The sequence below is a fragment of the Cupressus sempervirens genome, chromosome 5 (genome assembly GCF_028749045.1).
Source record: "Cupressus sempervirens isolate cs-2001-9-10 chromosome 5, ASM2874904v1, whole genome shotgun sequence".
Taxonomy (NCBI): domain Eukaryota; kingdom Viridiplantae; phylum Streptophyta; class Pinopsida; order Cupressales; family Cupressaceae; genus Cupressus; species Cupressus sempervirens.
The window spans coordinates 33,639,694-33,662,326 of record NC_143122.1 but is presented as its reverse complement, the minus strand read 5'-3'; positions in this window follow the sequence as shown (position 1 = coordinate 33,662,326).

The window sequence follows — 22,633 nt, the reverse complement described above, 5'->3', positions numbered from 1 at the left end:
ATATTTTTCTTCATGGGAAAGCCTATGTGTGTCTCCCCTCCTCTTTGGGCTCTTTTGGACACCCTACGCATGTACAATCTATAGTTATTATACCCAAACCTACAATTGGGCTTCTAATTGAACATACATTTTTAAACAATGTGGAATGCCCCACACATTACAATGAACCATTATATAGATTTAACTATGAGTTGCATTCATGTTGCATTGTCATCCAGCATAATCATTGTATTATATTGTGTGATTGTGTATCGCCTTTGGTATATTTCCTTATCCAATAAATCAACCCGTCTAAGGATTCAACCAACAAAGAATGCCCTACATATTATACATGTTCTTAAACACTACATGTCAATCATTGCAAGTCATAAATATCAAGTTGAATAGGTTCTCGAAAATAATTTTTATCTAAATTATTTCCACAATGCACAATTCAAATGTACAGTCAAGGCTCACATCCACAAATCTTAGAGCTAAACCATTTCATATCTACTCACAAATCTAACAAATGTTAAATTTTAAATATGACCAAACCGAAATTCATCATTTTACGTCCAACACATGAAAAAAAACTCTAAATTATAATTTGAAAGTTATAATTAAAATAATAGATAACTACCCTTCAACTTCCAAAATTAACTAAATAATTTTAATTTTCAGTTTTCTTCGATGAATTCAATTCTAGCATTTATCATGTTTACTAACCAAAATATATCTTTTTCTTGAGTATTTTCATATCAATTCTAATAGACTACAATCTTTTTGACTAGGAAGTAAGAACTATCCATTATGTCAAAGTCATTTCGGGCACATCTCATTATGTTGAGACTTCCCATTCAACAAAATTTGATGCTTATCCGATACGATAATTCCAAGTCATTCAACTTTACTATAAGACCAAAAACACAATAATAATTCTTTGATTTGTGTAGACGATGTGTATATTTCTTATAAAATGGCATTTATATGCCTATTTAAAAATTGTCCCCACGATTCTAAATTGAAGCGCATAAACCGTACCTACATAGAACGCGTGAGGTGGACACGTCAAAACAAAAGCGACATATTGACGGTAATTTTGACGGGATTCAATTTAATTTAAAGCGGAATTCATGTGTTAAATGAGCCGGTATTCAAGCTGACGCCATTGCACGCTTTGTACCTTTTCCAAGGTGTCAACTTTTCTATATTTCTCAACCTAAACCGTCAAGAATAATGCAAATACAATATATCAAGTTCCCTTGTTTTACTACAATGACAAATATAAAAATAAATAAATAATGCAAATAAAAGTATATCTAAGTTGCATCGTTTACTAGATGAAATCCAAAGGTTTAATTTAAGATGTTGGGCGCATTAAATGATTTGTGGGGATTGTGAGAGGCATGTGAGATGTTGGGGATTTTAATGAAGGCCTATAGACAAACTAGGTAAAGCCAAATGTGGTTTATATCAATAGAATAGTGCCAATTCCCCTTTTCATTATTGCTTTGCATGTGAATAAGTTGGAAGCTCCTAGACTAGTCAAATTTGTCTCTCCCTCTCAACCACAAGTATATATGTGGTCACCATATATCTTGTGGATATTGAATTCATTATAAGATTGTGAAGTTTCCTTTTAAAGATCTTCGGTATGTTACCCTTGGAGTAAGGTAAACATCTTATTGTCACATGTAAGTTGTGTTTTAGAGGAAAATACATCTAGTAAATTATTTTTATTGGAATTATGAAAAGGAAATTTAAAATTTATATTGTTAGGTATTTTTTATGTTTAATAGAAATGATTTTGTTATGAGTGACTTTAATGAATTATAGTCAATGAGTTTGATTTGACGTTATAATGTTGAATGCAGATAACAATATCATAATTTGACTTGATGGGGAAATATACCTTTTAGTTATCAAAATGTTATGCTAATCAAAATTTAGAATACAAGTTAAAATTGAAATATGAGCAATTGAAATTTAGAAATGAAATAATAAAATGGAATAACAAGCATCTGTGAACTTTTTGTTCATGACAATGTTGATCAAGTTATGTGTATTCACAATGATTAAAAATAAATGACGACAAAAATTTGACTATGGAGCGAGAGTGGGAAAACTAGCAATGTCAGTTAACTAAGAGATTATGCTACTCTCGGTGTTGGTTGTCTGTAGGCTTTGTTGTTTTAAATAGGGTAGAATAGGGAGAAGTCAACAAAAGGTTAGGAGGGATGTAAAGACTCAGAGGATGGGGACCCACAAGATGGTGGGATTCCTATCAAACCGCTAAGGGAAGTTGATTGCATGTGATGGTGGTGTTAGAAATGTTTAGAATAACTAAGAGAGCGGGGGGGCCATGTTAGCATGAATTCAGGAAAGAAAATAAAGGTAAGGAAACCCATGAGATGGTGGTGAAGGGTGTGTTAGCATGAATGTTGATGATACTACATTGGGGGAGTATCCTAGGCATTGGAGAGTATTGACATGTTGCATTCATGACCGTATTTGTCATTGATGTCAACATAGCAGTAAGTCTATGAAGATTGGTAGAGTAGTAGATCTTAGTTGAATGGAAAAGGTTTTTCTTGCCTGGTGATGCACAATCATGGAAATGTTTAGTACAGTATCCTAATGATGAGGTTTAATGTGCAACACATAAGTCAAAGATGTATGGAAGTTGTACTTGATTTACTGAGAGCAGTACACAGACAAAGTGCTTGGAAACTAGGTTTTGATGTTTCTATTATATCTTTCATCTAAGATGTAATAAGAAGATGTGTGATCAGTTAGTGATAGAGGATAGTCTGATAATGACATTAGCAAATGTGCAAGCCCTGGTATCTCATGTGAGATAAGTTGTGTAGACTATGAGCTAACAGTGCTAGTGTATTATAATTAATTGGGAAAGCCTCAAGGTTGACTCAATGAATTATTTTGAAAATATGGTATAAAGGAAAAAAAAATTTCCTTGTTTTCAATGTGTTGTGATCATTGTATGAAGTGCAAAGTACAAAAATGAGCATAATGTTTACTGAATGCGAGTAAGCAATCTAAGGGATTATTAGATGCAATTTTTGCGATCTAGTTACAAGATCAGAAGGAGTAGAGGTTTGGTTGACATGATAGAGGAAGGAAGTACTATTCATTTCTACTATTCTACAAGGAATAATATAAAGATCATACAGGGTTGGCACAACCCCTAATAGGGTTGGAATCTCCTAATAGGGATTAATATGTATTGAATGTTATTATAGACTCCTAACAAGGTCCATCCTCTGATAAGGAATATTTATACTAGTACATCATCTTGTGGGTACCATCTCCATCGAGGTTTTCCCTCTGATCAAGGGTTTTCCTAGTTAACACATCTACTGTTATTGTGCATGAGCATCTTGTTGTGGTGTTTGATTGTATTACTCATATGGTTAAGTTTGTTTAAGGTTGATAATTGTGACAATAGTTGGATAACTAATTCATATCCCCCCCCCCCCCCTCTTAGTTATATTGGTGGACTATATATTCTAAAAATTTGTATCAAAGCATCAGGTCGTTGAAAGATAATATTAACAACTTTGGGAGATTGATGGAAAATATTTTCAAAAAGGATAGTCGTAGATTTGATGGTGCCAACTATGACTGTTGGAAGGAGAAGATGAAGACTCATCAATTACGCATGGGTCCTTTTTATTGGCTCTTGACAAAGAGTGAGAAGATGATTGTGAAAGAGGAAAAGCTTGAAGAATGTAGTGAGGCAGATAGAGATCTATTCATATATAACATGAAAGCCTAAGAATATTTACTATCAGCTCTTCCATAGATTGAATAAAGTTTGGTAAAGTCACATGATGCAACCAAGGAAGAAAATGAGATTGTGTGGAAAATCTTGATAACTTTGACACCACCATTCAGGTAGGTTGCTCAAATGATTCAACTACTAATACGTTGCACTAAGGAGTTTACTAGGGCAACATTACTTGGAAGATTGGAAGCAACAAAAGTGGATTTGAGACATTCTAGAGATTTAACAAGAATGAGGACAATTTTCGCTACCTTAAATATTTGGCCAAGCCTATCTAGAAGCACAAGAAAACATGGAGATTCTGCTAGTAACAATAGAACCAGATTTGATTAAGACAAGAAGATTGAAGAAGGTATAACACTTCTTGTGAGAAGAGAAAAATATAGTGAGAATGTCTCTAAATTTAGGATATGTAATGAGTTTGGTCACTATACATCTAAATGTCGTAAAAGAGAGGAAAAGTATAAAGAAAACTTTAATCCTAAGAGAGATAAAAATTGTTTGTGTGTTAATAAAGATAAGGAATATAATGAAAGAGTTCAAAGTGAAAGTGATGATGAGATAGGATACATAGCTGTTAAGAAAGATGATCTTGATGGAGAAATTAGAGAAGAAAAGGCTCTAGTTTCCCAAGTTGAAAAGAAATATGATTGGATAATAGACAGTGTTTGTTCACATCACATGACTAGTGATATAAATAAGTTTGTTAAATTCAAAAACTATGATGAAGGTATTGTTAGAGTTGGTAACAATGCAACCTATCATATTATAGGACTTGGATCCATTACTTTAGATGGAAGAAATAACACTGATGATGTTTATTTTGTTGATGGATTGAAGCATAATTTTTTGAGTGTTGGATAGTTGGTGGACATAGGGTATTAATTACAATTCACAGAAAACACTTGCACTATCAAGGATAAGGACGGTAAGATGATTGGAACTAGAACTAGGTCCAGAGGTAATGTATTTAAGTTGAATCACTTTGAAATGAGTTGTTTGGTTGCTAAAGTGGATAACAATTGGTTATGGCATAGGATACTCTATCATATAAACTTTAATAATATTGTAAAATTTAGTAGCACATTTGCAGTTAAAGATTTGCCTAAGATAATAAAGCCTACTAATGTTGTTTGCAAATAATTTATTTTGGCTAAGTAGAAGAAGATATCCTTTTCCAACAAGAAGTTCACAACCATAGAGAAGCTAGAGATTGTTCGCACAGATATGAGTGGTCCCTCTAGTACAAGTGAATTCTATGGTGAAAGGTATTTCATGATTTTTGTTGATAATTTCACTAGAATGATGTTGGTAACATTTCTTAAAGAGAAGTCTAAAGCTTTTGAGATGTTTAAGATATTTAAGAATAGAGTTGAGAATGAATCTAGTGTTAAGATAAAGTGTTTGAGATCAGATAGAGGAGGAGAATTGACCTCTAGAGAGTTTAACATGTTTTGTGAAGAGAATGGAATCAAGAGATATTTATCTTGACCTAAGAAACCTATACAGAATGAGATTGCAAAAAAAAGGAAAAAATTAGTAGCATAGGCAACAAGAGTTGTGTTGTTTAAGAATGATGTATCCAAGACATTTTGGAGAGAAGTAGTCAAAACAATAGTATACACTATGAACAAAGTACAAATCAAAAAAGGTATGAGTAAGATGCCTTATGATTATGGTTTGTCCATTCACCATCAGTTAAGTATTTCAAAATATTTAGAAGCTAAGTATTTCAAAATACTTAGAAGAAAGTGTTATATTAAGAGAGATGATGGTGTTAGTAAGTTTGATTTAAGAAGTGATGAAGGTATGTTTCTTGGCTATTCATTGAAAAGAAAAGCATACAAATGTTTTAATCATAGAACTAAGACAATAGTCGAGTGCACAAATGTAATGACTGATGAAAAGTTTGAAACTAAGGAAAAGATGTTAGATTACAATTCAAATGAAGAAGAAGATAACACTCCATTTGTTAGATAGAATGTAGAACTTTTATTTGGTACTAACAATGATCTATAGAATGATGTGTTAATTGTTGAGAAAAGAAGAGAGTAGAGAGCTGAACCTAGAGATCATATAAGAGTTGAGATGTCAACTTCTACCCCTAATAGGAATCTGACAAAGAATCACCCTCTAGAGTAGATAATTGGAAGAAAAGAAAAAGGTGTAATAATAAGAAAAAAAGTTAATGAAGAGATATGTTTGATTTCTCAAGTTGAACCTAAAAGTGTAGATGACGCCTATAAAGATGATCATTGGATATATACTCTAAACATAGTATAGATCAAAAAAGGTATGGCATATAGTAACTTGTATTTGAAAGAAGTTGAAAATGGTTTGTTGATTATTGTAATATTTGTTGATGACATCATTTTATTGGAGGTAATGATGAAGCAAGTGACAAGTTTGCTAAAGAGATGAAAAATGAGTTTGAAATGAGCATGATAGGAGAATTGAAGTTTTTCCTAGGATTGTAGATTGTATAGAACAGTGATGGTTCTTTCATTTTAAAAGCTAAGTACTTGAAATATTTGCTGATAAGGTTTGGTTTGGAAATATAAACTTGTTGCTATACCCATGATAACTGGTCACAAGTTATCCAAAAAAGATGAGACACCTATAGTAGAGAAGAAAAAGTATAGATCCATGATTGGAGGTTTGTAGTATCTGACTCACACCATACCAAATATAACAAAAGCAATTAGGATTGTAGTTATATTTCAAGCTGATCCTAAGGAATGTCATTTTGCAATAGTGAAGAGAATGTTTAGATATTTAAAAGGGACATTTGACTATGGAATTTGGTATATTATAGATTGATTGATTTCACTTTATGTGCATATACTAATGTAGATTGGGCAGACATCATGGATGACAGAAAGAGCACCAGTGGTGGAATATTCTTTCTTCAAGGAAGATTGGTTTCCTAGTTAAGAAATAAGCAAGATTGTATTTCACAAAGTACTATTGAGGCAGAGTATGTTGTAGGAACAAATAACTATAATCAAGTTATGAGGATAAAGAAGATGTTGAATGATATTAGAATTGAGTTTGAAGAACCTCTTATCATTTACTATGATAACACAAGTATAGTGAGTATGTCTAAGAATCTTTTATTGCATTATAAGACTAAGCATATATCTATCAAGTATCATGTATTGAGAGAGAAAGCAACATAACAGGAGATCAGATTGGAGTATTGAGTACTAAAGATTAGATTGCAGATATATTTATAAAGTCATTTCCTAAAGATACTTTTGATTACTTAAGAGGTATGGGGTTATGCCCCTACCTACTTCTAAGTAGATGATGCAAAGAGTGCATCGGTCTAGTTATACAAAGCACTATTGTTATCCCGAACTGAATGTTGATGCTTCTCGTATGGGGGAGTATTTGTGATGATCTGAGTCACTAAGGACTCTTGGTATTTGGTATTAAAGAGTGTCTTTGGACACTTGAGCTAGTTGATGACTTAGTGTAACATATTAATAATTGGTATGTTGTAACATTGAGATTGAGGCATTTGACATTGATGTCAATGGGGGAGAGTCTGATGCATGAAAAAAACACTTCTCCTAAGGAATGGGAGAGAGTATCTCCTAAGGTAGAGGGGAGAGTATGCATGAAAATAAATATCTCCTAAGCATGGGGGATAGATATCCCTTTAGAGAGGTTTAGAAAGATTCATGAAAGGAAGCAGGAATATGCATATGATGTATTGTAAATTGTTTAGTGTGAAGTAAACAATTGATGTCTAAGAAGAAGGAGTATGCACCTATGTGCATCTATTTTGTTTGAGATTCTTTTTAGAATGCAGACAACTGATGTTGGTCAATAGCAGCAATAGAACACTATTTGGTATTCTTGGAACTTAGATGGTTTTTTCATATATGTTGTCATCAATGCCAACGGGGGAGATTGTTAGCATGAATGCTGATGATACTACATTGGGGAGTATCCTGAGCATTGAAGAGTATTGACATGTTGTATTCATGACTATATTTGTCATTGATGTCAACATAGCATGGCTTTTGTAATGACTAGCTGAATAACAGAGAAAGATCTTGATGGTATGGACAATGGTTTGAGTGTCTAGTGATGCACAATCATGGACATGTTTGGCATAGGTGTGTTGATGACATGGTCAAGTGCATAGAGTTTGAGTTGAAGACATACATAAGTTGTTCTTGTTTTATATAGAGCAGTTCCTAATGTTTGTTGGCTATCTTACATTTGAGATGTAGTGAAGAGATGTATAGTTAGGTAGTGATAGAGGATAGTTAGGTGGTGATGTCAGAAAGTGTGTAAGCCCTAGTATCACACATGTAAAATTTTGTATAGATTGTGAGCTGACAATGATATTGTAATTGTAATCAATTAATTAATTATCTTATTTATATTAATAGGAAAAGTCTCAAGGCCAACTCAAGGAATTATTATGAAGATATTGTATAATAGAAAGATGTTTTCCTTGATTGTAATGGGTGTTCAATTATTGTATGTATATCTAATGTATGATTAGAGAAAGTGTAAAATACAATAGATATTAAGTATTGTTTGTATTATGTATTCTTGTGAAGAACTAAATTATAGAATTTCATGTTAGGGTAGTGGGCTCTTCTTGCATATATTGTATTTGATCCACCAAATCTGAATAGGATTGAAGCAACTCCTAACAAGGTTGATGCATCTAACAAGGCCTAATCCTCTAACAAGGACTCAAGACACTATATGTACTTCTAGACTCCTAACAGGGTCAATATCCTTAACATGATCTTATTTCTTAGTGAATCATTTAATGGGTATCATCCCCACCAAATTTTTCCCTTGGCTAGGGTTTCCCTAGATTAAAAAAATTGTGTTATGAGTTCTCTATGTGCATGGTTATATTTACTGTCTAGTATAGTTGGTTTATTTTAATATACAAGTTATAAAGTAATTAACAATATTTAGTTGTGGGCTAAAGTTTGTAGAATACCTATTCAATCCCCCCGTGCCCCCTCCCTCTTAGTATTATCTATTTCTAATAGAAATTTGTAATATTGTTGGTACATCTATGATAACTAGTCACAAGTTATCTAGCAAGGATGAGACACTTACAGTTGAGAAAAAGAAGTATAGATCCATCATTGGAGGTTTGCAATATCTGACCAAACAAGACCAAATATAGAAAATGTAGTTGGGATTATAGCTAGATTTCAATATGATCCTAAGGAGTATCATTATGCAATAGTAAAAATGATATTTAAATATTTGAAAGGAGCATCTGACCATGGAATTTGGTATGATAGATTGAGTGATTTCACTCTATGTGCATATACTAATGTGGATTTGGTAGGTAGTATGAATGATAGGAAGAGCACCAATGGTGGAGCATTTTTTGTTGGAGGAAGATTAGTTTCTTGGCTAAGAAAGAAACAATATTGTATTTCTTAGAGTACATCTAAGACAAAATATGTTGTAGTAGCAAATAATTGCAGTCAGGTGATGTGGTTGAAAAATATACTGAAGGATATTAGAATTGGTTTTATAGAACTTGTTATCATTTAGTATGATAACACAAGTACATTGAGTATGTCTAAGAATCATGTATTGCATTATAAGACTAAGAATATATCTATTAAGTATTATGTGTTGAGGGAGAAAGAAATGAAAAAAAATAGATTAGAATATTTGAGTAATAAAGATCATATTGCAAATATCCTTATGAAGCCTTTACCTAAAGATACATTTGAGTACTTGAGAGGTATGCTTGGGGTTACACCTCTACCTACTTTTGAGTAGATGATGTAGTAAGTGCATCAATCCAATAGTATAGAGAACTATTGTTAGACTAGACTAAATGCTAATGCTTCCCATTTGGGGAAGTATCTGTAATGAGCTAAGTCATTGAGGACTCCTAGTATTTGGTCTTGAACAGTGTCTTTGGACACTTAAGCTAGTTGAAGACTTGGAGTTGTAAATTGACATAATGAGGCCTTTGTCATTGATGTCAATGGGGGAGAATATGCATGAACAACATCTCCTAAGTATGTATGGGGAGAGTGCATGGAAATCTCTACTTTATTAGGTAGATTTAGAAATATTTATGTAAAGAAGAAGGAGGAATATCTCTATGTGGAGATCTATAGCATAAGGAATTATGATGTATGGAAATTTTTTTACTATGAACAATTGTTGCAAATCCTAAAGAAGAATAAGAATAGAGCAGTGTTCAAAAGGATTTTAGATTTGATTAATGAAGAGGATATGAGAAGATAAGAACAACAACAACAACAACACCAACAAAAACAATAGAGTACTATTTTGGTATTCATGGGACTTAGATATTTTTCATCTATGTTGCCATCAATGCCAAAGGGGAATATTTTTAGCATAAATTCTGATGATATTGCATTGAGGGAGTATCCTATGCATTGGAGAGTATTGACATGTTGAATTCATGATTGTGTTTTTCATTGATGTAAATATAGCAGTAATTTTGTGAAGACTGGCAAAGTAGTAGAGAGAGATCCTAGTTGTACGGACAAGATTTTTCTTGTCTGGTGATGCACAATCATGGACATGTTTAGTACAGTGTCATGATGACAAGGTTTAATATGCATCATGTAAGTCAAAGACGTAGGGAATTTGTACTTGATTTAGTGAGAGTATTACAGAGACAAAGTGCTTGGAAAGTAGTTTCTAATGTTTGTATTATATCTTTCATCTAAGATGTAATAAGAAGATGCACAGTTAGTTAGTGATAAAAGAGAGTTTGATAATGACATTAGTGGATGCCCAAGCCCTAGTATCACACATGTGATAAGTTTTGTAGACTGTGAGATGATAATGCTATTATAATTGTAATTAATTAATTATCTTATTATAATTAATTGGGAAAGCCTCAAGGTCGACTCAAGGAACTATTTTGAAGATATGACATAAAGGAAAGATGTTTTTCTTGTTTGTAATGTGTTGTGATTATTGTATCAAGTGTGAAGTGCAAAGATTAGTAGAGTGTTTATTGAATGTGAGTAAGCAATCCAATAGATTATTGGATGTGAGTTTTGTGCTTTGGTTATAAGATTAGAAGGAGCAGAGGTCTAGTTGACAGGATAGAGGAATGAAGTACTATTCAGTTCTATTATTCTATAAGGAATAATACATAGATTATTTGGACATTGGGTTCATTGGTCTTTCCCTTGAAGCTATTTGGGTAGTTGGTCTAGCTATCTTTCACAACTCCTAACAGGGTTAGAATCTCCTAATAGGGATTCAAAGATTCTTATTAGAGACTAATATGTAGTGAATGTTCTTATAGACTTCTAACAAGGTCCATCCTCTAACAAGGAATATTTATATTCATACACCATCTTTTGGGTAACATCCCCATAGGAGTTTCCATCTGATCAAGGGCTTCCCTAGTTAACATATTTGGTGTTATTGTGCATGGCCATTTTGTTGTGGTTTCTAACTATATTGCTCATATGGTTAAGTTTGTTTAAGGTTGATAATTGTGATAATGGTTGGATAACTAATTCACCCCATTCTTAGTTATATTGGTGGACTATATATTCTAATAGGGTGATGGTAAGGTAGATGGGATTTTTATCCTCCTATTAACCCTATCATCACCCTTGAAGGGAATGTGATGGAAGATATGTTAGAATGTTTATAATAATTGAGGCTATATGTACCAATTGAACAAAAAAACACTTAAACTACTTCAGATATGAACATCCATTATCTCAACCTCTATAGAAAACTTTTAGCAACATAAATTAGCAGTCCATTGGTCAAAAGATAACAAACTTGAAAAATGTAAATATTAAGAGTAAATCATCACAACTAACATCCACACAAGTTTGACACTAGGATTTAACATGGAAATCCAATTTAGGTAAAACCACTAGTAGCATGTCACCAATATTTTTACTTTTCTCAAGTGAGATGTATTAGGAGCCAACCTTGTTAAAGGTTGCAAAACTTACTATTAAATGTGACCTTGTTAAAGGATTCAATCACCCTATCAAGAGTGGCCTTATTAGAGGACTTTAAAACATTCCATTAGAATGCCACCTTGATTAAAGGATTTACATATGACTGTTGGGTCAACCTGGATTAAAGGATTTTAATGTTAATACAATTATTAGAAAGTAACAACAGGTTTTGATCTAGAAAATACAACTCAATTTACAATTACAAATCACAGTTTAGCTCAAATGTTGATCCACTGACTAACCTTCATTGTCATCTTAGTCTATGATTCACTTGGAAACCCTTCAAGCAATCAGTCTTTACCTTTTCTCAACTCTTCTCATCCTTATACTTAAGTTTTCCAATCAATAGCATCAAAAACTACTCCAACCTTACTAGATTAGCACCTGTATGTCCTTAAATAGGTAAATATGATCTTCTACTACTTAAACACCACCATAGATTTTAGGGTTACGATTATATTCAACACATACAATGATCCTATCCACCTTTTTGTTCATCCTCATCTTTTTAAGAAACTTCACCTTCAAATTAATCCATTGATTACTTACTTAACCCTTTCCTTGCATTAAATATTCTAGGTCATCCATCCTTTTCTTCAACACGCTTTACATATTCCAAGAAATCAACTCTTTTGGATTAAAATCATGATTTCTCATAAACTATTAAAATGTTGTCCCTTGGCCAACACTATGTTTTGACACTTGGTCATCACAAGGTTACTCAATCACTACTAACTTTATGTTCAACACATAAACTGATGCTCAATCAATACTAATGCTCAGTCAAAACTAATACTCAATCAACACTACTTTTACTCAGCACATACTAGTGCTCGGTCGATACTAACATCACTCAACATATATTGCAAGTTCCTTCATCTTCTACTATATTTCTTGGTCAATTGTGTGCATTTGGATAGTCTTTTATCATTTCTTCAAGGCTTTGGCATAGCTATCTTCTTTACTTGTAATCATGATTAAAAATCACTATATCTTGTCAAAGTCTAACTAATAGTGCCCATTTGTAGTTCCTTCTCATAACTCAACCTTTCTTCTAGGTGCTTTTGTTATGAACAACTTCTCAAATCCTCTTCATCAATCATCTATTTTACCAATAAGGATTGGCATCAATGATTAAATAACAATTGTTTTGATTCTAGCTTCTAATCTCCCTCTTTGGCATTGATGAAAACACCTCTAGTTACAATACAGTCCAAAATATGTACTACATCGAGAAAATTCCCTCTATGTATAATATAAAATCTTCACTAATATCCTTAGTTTCATTTTGATTCTCATCTCTATCTCCAATAATTTATTTCTTTTATTTTTATTTTGTATCTCATCCATGTAGTTCTGATATGCAACTCATAAGCTCCCTCTATCATATTACATTATGAAATCAATCAGATTCTTTTGTATTGCTAGCAATACCTCTAGTTCTATGAACTCCTAATTTCTAATTCAATATCTCCCTCTTATTGATCACTACATAGATAACTAAATTACATCATATCCTTACATCTTCTCCCATTTTGACAATAATGCCAAAAACATTTTATCTATCTCATGCATCTCTTCATGTAGATATCTTCATATTAATACTTAATTCATCATATATTATCTATATATGACACATATCATTTTTTCCTTCTTCCTTCATTACTACCTTAGGCAACACCTAAATTAGAACTATCTCCATCAACTTGTAAGATATTATTATCAACACATTTGATGCAAAGCACCATTTCAACTTAAGTAGCCTTACCTAGAGGAATCACCCATAATTTACCTCTTAGATATTTATGAGCATCCTTAGGTAAAAATTTAGTGAATATATCATCTATTTCTCCTTAGTTTTCACATAATCCAATATCACTTCTTTGTCTTAAGATAGCTCTCTCAAGTAATGATACTTGATAGAAATATGCTTAGTCTTTGTGTACATTACATGATTCTTTAATATGTTTATAGCACTAGTGTTATCACAATAGACAACAACTAGATTAGTGATCTCCTCCTTCATACCTTTCAACAATTGCTTGATCCATATGATATTTAAAAAATTAATTGTTGTTTCCACATATTTAACTTCAGTTATTAATTGAGAAATACAATTTTTCTTCTTACTTGTTCATGAAACTAGTCTATTTCTTAGAAAGAATACTTGTCCACTTGTATTCTTTATGTCATCTACCTTTCTTTCCAAATCTAAACTAGTGAACACCTTTAGTTCAAACTTATCATGTTCTTCTTGTAATACAATCCATAGTCATATGTTCCTTTTAGATATATCAGTATCCTCTCCATTGTCATCATGTGATTCTCCATAGCACTTACAAAAAAATCTTGCAAATATCCCAACTACTAATGCAACATCAGGTTTTTTGTGAATAATATATTGTAGTTTTCTAATCATTGATCTATATAATGTTTGGTTCACATTAGTAGAATCATCATTCTTAAATAACTTATGTTTGATGGCCATAAGTGTACTAACTGGTCTTGAATCTTCCATTCCAAATGGTTTTAATAACTCGATGTATATAGTTTAAGTAATGAAGCTACCTTGCTTCATTTGGTATACTTGTAAACCAAAAAGGAATTCAAGATCTCACAAATCATAGACATTTCAAATTCCTTCTTCATCTCATCTACAAATGAATTATATAATGTTTCCTTGCCTCTAAATATAATTTCATCAACAAAGATTTCAGATAGCAATACCTCATTTTTATTAATAGTCCTCAAGTATAGATTATGTTATCATTAGTTCTAGAAAAACCAATCTTCACCAAATAATTGTGTAGCCTCTCATACCAAGTTCTAGGGGCTTGTTTCAAACCATATAGATCCTTGTGCATCTTTCATACCATGTTTTTCTTTCTACAATCAACAAATCCTTTTGGCTTCTCTATGTAGACTTCCTCAATTATTCCATTCATAAATGTAGATTTGACATCCATTTGGTATACCTTAAATCTTTTATAAGTAGAATATGCAAGTAGTGTTCTCATTCCTTCTAGTCTTGCAATAGGGGCAAATATTTCGCCATAGTCAATTCCTTCTTCTTGGGCATATCCTTTGCATACTAGTCTAGCCTTGTTCTTTGTGACCTCACCTTTTTCATTTAGCTTGTTGCTAAAAACTCACTTTGTTCCTCTAACATTTTTTTTCTTAGCTCTAGGTACTAGTGTCCATGTTTTGTTCTTTTCAATCTACTCAGTTTCTTCATTCATTCTTGAATCCAACCCTCATTCTCCAAAGAATCTTTTACCATTTTGGCTCAAACTCACAAAGTAAACATGCATCACTTCTAAGTATTTTCCTTCTCATAACACTAGATTCTTTATCTCTAATTATTTTCTCAAGTGCATGATGTCTTCTCACATATTTTTCTAGTACAGGTTCTTTCCTTCTCTCTTCTTTTATAGGTTCATCTTGAAAATGATTTCAAGCTCATTTTCTCTTTGTGGTTCATGTTCTTCTTGATTGACATTATCTTCATGATCTTTGGCTTCTTTTACATGTACCTTAGCATTATTTTTTTGTTGCTCAGTACTCATAGTCGACTATTTGACAATTGGCTATTGCAACTTGATATTTCCATTTTGTTTTTGATTTGTGGCTTTATTTTGTTTCTTGGGTGGGGTACTAAAAGCACCTTCATTCACATATATGAATGTACTATAGTCTTTAGGTTATGTCTTGCATTAACTTCATTTTCTTGATGCAGGAGAATCCTGGGTGTAAGGGAAATCTTGCATCACAAAAATATTTTATTTTTAGTCTTTTTTATTTTAATAAGGATTAGTAAATAGGGTGGTTACTATTTATGGGAACTTGCTATTTTTAGTAATTTTTCATATGAGCTTGGAATGTTCTTATTTTCTACGACAAGGTTCATTTTAGAGATATAAGCCTACCATATAGATCTCATTGCTCCAACTTAAGTATCAGAGAAGTTATTGTGGATATTCAGTGGAAAAATTTGTAGAAAAATCTTTAGGCTCACTATTGGAGGCCTTAGAGTGCCCGGATGAGGTCTAGAAACTCAATGGAAGGGTGTTAGCACCATTAAAAGCCTGTAGATTAGGAGCTAGCATTTCTAAAAAGTGGTTATAATAGCCAATTAGAGTAATGGTTTGTGAGTTATGGCCTTCAGAAGTTGGGCTGATGAAATTTCTAAAATAATTTGTCAAAGATGTATTTGGCCAACTCTATGTGTATTGTTAGGGTCTATTGGCCCTAGGTATTAAGTTTGAGCATCTAGAACCTTCCTGAGTGGCATAAAACTACTTATTTAAAAAAGGTTCAAACATTGTCTAGGACAACTCTGGGTGATAGTTCATAGCACTATCTTGTAGATTACTATAATGAAGGAAGCCATTTGGGTTAGCATATTGTAATTGAGAAGTCTATAAGTTTGCATTTGCAACAATAATAAGAAGATAATATTTTGTTCTCACATTTGTTATTATTTCTTTGTTTCTATTATGAGTTTATGGTATTAAGGGAAGTCCCCTACATCAAGTGGTATCAGAGCTAGAGTTCTTGAGTGTGTGGATAGATTGTTGATTGTGAGACAGTTTGCACTAGGATCGTGGTTTGGGCTGAGCATGTAGACAGGTCACTGGTTGTGAGGTAGTTTGCACTAGGGTTTTAGTAGAAGCATGAAAGTACCTCCAAAAAGAGAGAATAGTGGAAGAGTTGTAGGTGTTACACCTAAGGGTTTTCAAGCCCTCCAAAGACAAATGCAAGCATTGGAAGAACAAATGCAGAGAGGAATGAATCTTCCCATAAGAGATGAATGCGAGGATGGGGATGAAGTAGAAGAAAATGCCGAAGCAGAGGCAGTTCTAAACCCAGAGGAAGAGAGAGTTTTAGGGCCATCTCCAAGATTAGAAAAATACCTAAGTTTGAGGTTCCCACATTTTTAGGAAATCTTAACCTAGAAGAGCAGATCAATTCAAACAATGAACTAGAGGAGTACTTTGAGTATGAAGATATTGAAGATCTAGATAGGGTCAAGTTTGTGAAGGCAAAACTGAAGGGACATACAAAGATTTGGTGGTAAGAGGTTTAGCTAGAATAAAATAGAAAGGGAAAGGTAAAAATCACTAGATGGGATCAAATGATAGCTAAAATAAAGTGACAATTCATTCTTATGGATTATGAGCTTGATCTATTGAAAAAGATGCAAGGAATGAAGCAAGTGGAAAAATCTATTCAAGAGTATACCGAGGAGTTCTACTGAGTTCTCATTAGAACTGGCCATTCAGAAGTTGATAAGGAAAAAGTCACCTAGTATCCTAATGGGTTAGGGCTCAACATTCAAGATGAGCTAAGTCTAGTTTGAATGAGTAGTATTAAGGAGGCATACTAGTTTTCTTGAAGAGTTGAGGAGAAAATGAGCAAGAAGTTTGACAATAGGAACAGTGGAAGAGGTCATGGTGGAAGATCTGGCGAATGATCTTATGGAGGCCATAATGATGATCAAAAGAACAAGGATGAGGCTATAAGTAGCAACTAGAACCAAAGGGGAAACAATTCTAATCATTTCCATGATCAAAACAATATAGATTAGAGAGGAAGAGGTAGAGGACAAGGATCTGGAAGAGGAGGCTTCTGTGCAAAATGTTTTCACTATGGAGAAGAAGGGCATAGGGAATTTGAATGTACATAGTACCAAGGAAGGATAGATCAAAGAACATAAGGTTAGGAAAGAGTTGCACATGTTGATGAAGATTTCAAATCCTCACATTCTAAAGATGCTGAAAGAGGAGATGTCCTAGTTAACAGAAGAGTCCTGTTGAGTGGTGAGAATGAACCTGATCAAAGAAGGAGTTTATTTTGAACAAGGTGTAGATGTGAAGATAAGTTTTGTGATGTGATCATTGATGGTGGAGGTACTAAAAATATGGTGTTAGAAATGATGGTCACTAAGTTGAAGCTGAAGAGACATAAACACCTGCATCCATATTATATTGCTTGGGTGCAAGATGACCACAAGGTTATGGTCAATGAGTAGTGCTCAGTGAAGTTCAAGACTAGGAGCTACTAAGACGAGGTATTATGTGGTATCATACCTATGAAAATATGTCATATGTTGTTGGGTAGGCCATGGTAGTTTGATAGGCATGTTATACATGATGGGTGAGAAAATACCTACACTCTAACTAAGGATGGAGTGAAACATAAGTTGAAGTTGTTGAAGGATAAAGACAAAAAGGTATGTAGTGCTACTAGAATATGTTTTGATGATGGAAAAGAGTTTCTTAAAGGTATATAAAATGAGCATATGCATTTTTCTATAATTCCTAAAGATACCAAAGAAGGAGTAGAGGAGGTACCTACAGAAGAGGTAGATATGTTGGAAGATTTTTCTAGTAATGTATCAAATAATATACCTAATGGATTTCCCCAATGAGGAAGATCAGTCACCAGATGGATTTGGTTCTAGGAGCTAGTTTGCCAAACAAGGCAATACACACAATGACACCAACAGAAAGTGAAGATTTGAACAAGCAAGTTCATGAGTTGCTATAGAAGGGGTTGATATGAGAGAGTCAAAGTCCATGTGTTGTACTAGTAGTGTTAGCACCAAAGAAGAATGGAGAATAAAGGATGTGCACAGATTCTTGTGCTATCAACAAGATAACCATCAAGTATAGATTTCTTTTATCGAGCATGGATAATATTATGGATTGTTTGAGTGGAGCTCAGTATTTCACAAAGATAGATCTGAAGAGTGGGTACCATTAGATTTGTATCAGAGAAGGTGATGAGTGGAAGACTACTTTCAAGACAAGGGAAGGATTGTATGAGTGGTTAGTCATTCCTTTTGGACTAACCAATGCACTGAAAACTTTCATGAGGCTCATGAATGAGGTACTAAAGGAGTTTCTAGGTAAGTTTGTCATTGTTTACCTAGATGATATATTGATCTTTAGTAAGACATTGGAGGAGCATTTGATCCATATTCACAAGGCGTTTGAAAAGTTGAGGGAAGAAAAGTTGGTGATAAACTTGAAGAAGTGCAATTTTGTAAAGAAGGAATTGGTATACTTGGGATTTGTAGTCTTAGGAGAAGGTCTGAAAATGACCCTAGAGAAAGTGAAGGCTATCCTTGAATGGCCTACTCCAAGGAGTGTGATAGGGGTAAGATCTTTTCATGGACTGGCTACATTTTATAGAAAATTCATAAGAAGTTTTAGTAGTATTTGTGGACCCTTGACCAAAAAAATGAGAGGGGATAGCAAAGAATTTAAGTGGATTGTAAGAGTAGATAAGAGGTTTAATCTATTGAAATTTTTTTTTACTAAGCAACCTATTTTAGCACTTCCTAATTTTAACAAGGTGTTACAACTAGACTGTGTTGGTGTTTTAAAAAGTACTAAAACTACTAAGCAACAAAATGCTTAATACCAGAATGACAGTACATACACAATCTAAAGACTAGCCTATTCTTATTAACAATTGCACATGTAAAGTATTTGGACCCAACTTCAACAAAACCACAGATGGTTTTCTGCTCTTTTGGCTCTGCAAAACCAGGGTGGGTATACCCAGGCATGATTCAAAACTAGAACAACTGTATGAGGATTATTCTTAGTTTCATTCTGATTCTCATTTCAAGATCCCCAAACATATACAAAATTCTTACTAACTTGGTAAACACATCCCTATAACAGATATGGCAAAGAATTCTTCTATAGATCTGTAGATGTTTTTAACAATAGTGGCTAACTAAAGCTAAAACATTCCATGCAGACAAGTGCTGGCCAACTTTGAAGATCTGCAGGAAATAAAAGTAAAGTTTGATTTAATGTTGCATTTTGATAACCATTTATGATATATCTCTCTTTTAGTTGAATCAATTTGATTAGTGCCTAATCCATTGGGGTTCAGAGTCTATAGCAAGTTCTCAGATCTAGTTTGTTGCATTACAACAAATTCTATCAGTAATTCTTATCAGAATTCATCATTCAAAATCCTTTACACTACTAAAGAAACCTTATCACATTCATCAAAGCTTCTATTTAATCCATTGAACTAATAGCAGTGATAAATAGATATACAACCTAACTAGATTGCATTCAATTGCACAAGCCTTTACTTATACAATATCAAGACAACCAAGTAATTGAAAGGAGACAAGATTCAGAAAGAATAATATGGGGACAGTCCATAATTTGTATTCATCTTCTTTGAAAATGGTATATCCTTTAAAATAGACTCAGAATGACCTTAAGAAAGAAGCACAACACATTCTATATTCATGTATTCTCAGAGAATTGATAGAGAAAATACATCTTAAACTTGCTTTCAAAATTTGGACCAAAAATAGACTAAGTATAATACTTAGAACAATAGAATTCAGACCATTCTTTAGCCTTGGGATCTCACTTAAATAGTGTGAGATGCAACAAGCTTTAGGCTAAAGAAAAATGATAGGTGTCCTTTAAAAGGAACTCACATACACTTCTGTCAAAAAGACAAAAACAAATAACAAAAAGGCTTATCACATCAAACATTCCTTGGTGGGTCCCTTTTTGTTATGCTTCTCAATTGTTGAGACAAGAAAATATGATCTAATTTTACAATCATTCTTCATCCTCAAAGTAAATAGTCATGAGGTCTGAAAGTGATGTATCATCTTCAGTTACTTGCAAACTTACTTTAACCTGGGGATTTTCCACGTCTTCATTACTAACTACAAGGGTTACTATTACTTTTGTATCTTCCTCCTCATCTTCTCCTGACATCTATTCTATAAACTGATTTTTCCATTTATTATAGGCAGCATCATTTGGCCAATCAAAATTTAGAGCCTCTCTTTGTATAACCAGTAAAGAATTTGCAATTTCTTCTAAGTCATCAAGCTCTTTTCTGATGTCATCATAATATAATTGTATCTTTACCAATTCTTCATTTGTCCTTGCCCAAAACTAGTGGCTAGTTTCACTCATGATGTTCTTGATCCTTTCATCAAATATTTCATCTAACTCCTTTTTCCACTTTTCCTTTTCATTTATTGTATCAAAAAATTCTAAAGCACAAGGAAATAAAGTGAATTTTTTAGCAATATATTTGGAAAAACAGAGTGTTAATCTTTTCTATAAAGAATCCCTTTTATCATCAAAATCTTCTAGTTTATTTAAAAAATAAAAAATTTTCTCTACTTGATGATATGGCATTTGGATGGTAGATATACATATAATTTTAATATCATTATTCCTCTCCCTCCACTTCTCTGCTAGGGGGGTCAATTTATCCTTATCTCTGTTCAACTCATCCATAAGGGTTGCAATTCTTGTCAACTGATCAAAAAAGGTTGACCATTGTATTTTATTCCTTAAATACATTACACCCTGCTTTAATTTTCCTTCATACTAATTTTTTAATTCTACCTGCAACTCATGTAATTTGGTTTTTTCTTCTTCAAAATCTTCTGCAGTATAGAATTGGGGCCTTTCGAGGGTGTCTGGTATTTCAATAATAGGGGTTGCTCAAAAAAATGGCTATGAAGGGTATGCAATTCTAAGTGTACTAGATTCTCCCACCTTTCTTTTCCCAAGTATCTTCTCCATTTGAGACATCTTGTTTTCAAGCTCAATTCTCTTTTTTACTTCTTTATTGTAGGCATCCACCACTATTTCATACTTACTCTATAGATCAATCATTTCCTTTTCTTCTTTTTCTGCAGTGGCCAAAGAAAATTTGGAATAGTCCACATTCATGTGGGCTGCCTGTACATATGAAGTATCAGCGACCCTCCTCACAATGATACTCCCTGTTAGTCCTCAATCATCAGGCTGTAATGGAGTAGTCTTGGATCCTCTTCTTAATGACCACATAACAAGGGCAGCTTGGTCATTACTAAATGTTGTTCTCGAGAATTCCTCTTTATTTGGATCCTGTAATCCTAAATTATTTGACACAGAATTAAAAATTAAGGCATCAACAATATCCCAATTGGGTAATAATAAATTATTTGCATCTTTCACCATTTGTCTACCCTCTTCAGGGGTTATATTCTAGAATTCTTGTATCATTTGTTCCTTTATTTTATTCTGAATAGAGGCTTCATCCATTTCTGGATGCTCTATTTTCATATTCCTACATCTTTTCTCAAAAATGTGCATGTTTGCCCTCCATGCAAACTGATGGAAAGCCCTAGATTTTACAAAATGTTATTAGACAAAAATTGCTGATTGGCTTGTTCCAAAACAGGGTCTAATTCTCTTCCCCCGAAATCTGCTACAGTTAATTAAAAACTTGACACAGGAGGCTCCTGGGGGTTCCCTTCATCAATTTCTGCTTGAGTAACAAAAACTCCTCCTTGTGACCCCATTTGTTCAATTTGCTCATTGGTGAGCTGCTCCTCCTCAATTCTCATTGGAGTTTGGGAAGGTGAGTAACCTTCATCATGGGATTCCTCTTCCCCATTATTATTTTTCTTCTTTTGGGAGAAGGTTTAGGGGGTCTTTCTTCAAAAATAGTACTAGTAGATTCAATTATCTGCTTTCCTTTGTTTACAATGGGCATCTGATCTTGAATAACAGTATATCCTATCCTCTTTCACACAACCAGTGGACCTGCCCCTATGTTAGGGGTGAAACCCAATTTTCTCATAACTTCCTTGGCTTTATTTGGAAAAGAATCAATAAAATGTTGTTTCTTCTCATTCATTACCTCCTTTATTTTGGGGAATGTACTCATGAGCTTATTTATTCTATCTACATTAGTTGCAGCATTACTAAGAGGACTGTAATCCTTGTCAAAACAATTAATAAAATCCAAAACTTTTGAATAGACTCTCCATTTCTCTTTCTTTGTTTCTTGCTCCTGGAGAGAATATTCA